We start from the raw sequence: 2,884 nt of genomic DNA on the forward strand, positions 1-2,884 counted from the left end.
GAAGGAGAAGAAAAAAAGGAGGAGAAAAGACTGAGGTAAAAAGAATGAGGAGAAAAGGAGGAGAAAATATGGAGCAGAAAAGAAGGAGAAGAAAAAAAGGAGGAGAAAAGACTGAGGTAAAAAGAATGAGGAGAAAAGGAGGAGAAAATATGGAGCAGAAAAGAAGGAGGAGAAAAAAGGAGGAGAAAAGACTGAGGTAAGAAGAATGAGGAGAAAAGGAGGAGAAAATATGGAGCAGAAAAGAAGGAGGAGAAAAGAAGGAGGTAAAAAGAAGGAGGAGAAAAGATGGAGGTGAAAAGATTAAGGAGAAAAGAAGGAGGAGAAAAGATGGAGGAGAAAAGAAGGAGGTAAAACGAATGAGGAGAAAAGGAGGAGAAAATATGGAGCAGATATGAAGGAGGAGAAAATATGGAGGTGAAAAGATGGAGAAGAAAAAAGGAGGAGAAAAGACTGAGGTAAAAAGAATGAGGAGAAAAGGAGGAGAAAATATGGAGCAGAAAAGAAGGAGGTGAAAAGAAGGAGGAGAAAATATGAAGGTGAAAAGATGGAGAAGAAAAGGAGGAGAAAAGAAGGAGGTAAAAAGAATGAGGAGAAAAGGAGGAGAAAATATGGAGCAGAAAAGAAGGAGGAGAAAAGAAGGAGGTGAAAAGAAGGAGGTGAAAAGAAGGAGGTGATAAGAAGAGGGATAAAAAAGGAGGAGAAAGGATGGCTGTAAATAATGTAAATAGTTACCAGACTGATGTAAAGTTGTTGTTTAATGAATTAAGGAGCAAATATCATAATATTGTTTTTCTCTTTCCTCCTTTCATTCCAGGGGAATTGCTTGGGGAATGGGTGAATTGCTGTGGGAATAAATTCTAGACATTTTTCAATGAAATAATGGACTGAAATTAGAAACAATGAATCAGCTTAATAGATTCGCTTTTCTTAAAAACCACCCTGATGAACTGATGAGATTTTGTCCACTTGGTGGCAGTAGGGAGCCATGAATCACAGAGTTCCTCCCTCTGAGGTGTTTGCCTGGAAGGGCACTCAGTCACCAGAGATCAGTAGTAATTTGATAAACTCTGCTGTGCTCACTTTTCCTGCGGCTCCCGGAGGTCAGGACGGATCCATATAAACTCTGTTTTCACCCGCCTCCCTGTGGGCTCTTTCCCTCATCAGCTCAAACACACACAATCCTCCAGTCAGCGCTGGCTGGGGATTTCTCACCTTGTGGGGATCATTTTCCATAAATCATAGCACGTTGTGGGGACCAGCTGCTCCTCTGGGAACTAATGCCTGGTTCCCATGGGTACAATGCTGGTTTAGGGTTGGGCAGGGGGGTTTACCATTAGGCAATAGTAGGTAGTTACCTAGGGCCCGAAGTTCCTAGGGGCCCCATAAAATGCAGTTTATTATATGTATCGTTAATACAACTATTCCTTATTTATTCACATTTATTATGTTTATAAAAAAAATTATAGAAATCCTTTCCTTATAACGCCATCAGAACGAATATAATATGTGAAGAGCAGTGTTGCCACCCTAACGCTTTAGTATTTATTTTTATTTATTTATTTAGCCACTTTTCAGACCCCTCTAGCACTTTGATTTCAAAGAAGCTCCTAGCGCCAAATCTAGCTGCTTTACCTAGCGAGAGGGACAAAATCTAGAACAAATAACGGATGTCTATTCTATTAACATTTCTCTATCTGTAAAATGGGTCTGTTTGATGTACTGTCTTCTCCATTCAGAGGGCCCCCTGCCTGCCTTTACCTAGGGCCCCAAATTTTCTAAATCCGCCCCTGGGGTTGGGTCAGGTTCAGCACTAAGGTGTGAACAGAGATTAGTTTGGATTAGGGTTATCTAGCAACCTGTTAGCTTTAAGTTAAGGGTCACAGTTAGGCTGAATGAATGGAAGTCTATGAAGAGTCCCCACAAGGATAGAGAGTTGTGTGAGTGATTGGGTGAGTATCGGGGTGCAAACAGGTTGCTCATGTTTAGTGATCGTGTCAGATGTCTTCTTTTACTAGTTTCAAGAAAGAAGTTAAAGCTGTTGCAGAGGGTTGATTTCCCAGTATTCCCAGCAGAGAAGGTAGAGCACAGGCTCTGAGCAGACTGGTCCCATTGGATGGTCAGTGTCAGCCCATCAAATTAACACCTGAGAGGATAGGAAATCCTGGGCTTCCTGTTATGGCTGCTAATGCCCACAGGAGCCGCTGGCCTTTCTTAGTTTAGATGATTTCTGTGGCGAACAGCAGAACAAGGACATTTAAAGAAGTAAAGGTGTCAGAGCCCTGTAATAAAACCTTCCAGTGATGTTTTATAGGATCTGGTTCGACATAAAACGAGTTAAAGAGGCACATCTGATCAGCCAGGCCCCCACAGGGCCCCGCCTGGAGGCAGCAGCAGAGGCTGAGCACCGCTGGGAATCAGAGCCCTGAGTCCTCCATGACGACTGGAAGGAAATCTTCTCCTGATTATCTCGTAGAGCTGGCGAGGGAAGCGAAGAGTGAGCAATGCTGTTATCAGAGCAAACGGCTTCTGCTATCAGTGCAGGCAGACGGCTTCCTGAGTCTGCTCCTGCTGGAGCGTTCTCTCTGTTAGAGGGAAGTGTTGCTGCTGCATCCCTATCAGGACAGGGAACAGAATCAGAGCGGAAGTTTGAAGAATCTCAGGCTACGTTCACAAAGCAGGAAATTCTCATTCTTTGTGGAATCTGATTTTTTTTGCGTTGCCGTTCACATTTCATGTTCCTTTGTGACACTTAAGTTGAATGAATTCAGTTCACAAAGGAGATGACATAATTGGAAATGTGATCAACCAACCAAAACAATCAGGTTTCCTAAACAAAAAAAATGGAACAGCGCATTAATGCCTGCAGTGTGAACGCAGCCTTAAA

Source organism: Cyprinodon variegatus, unplaced genomic scaffold (assembly GCF_000732505.1).
Source record: "Cyprinodon variegatus isolate N-32 unplaced genomic scaffold, C_variegatus-1.0 Scaffold547, whole genome shotgun sequence".
NCBI lineage: Eukaryota > Metazoa > Chordata > Actinopteri > Cyprinodontiformes > Cyprinodontidae > Cyprinodon > Cyprinodon variegatus.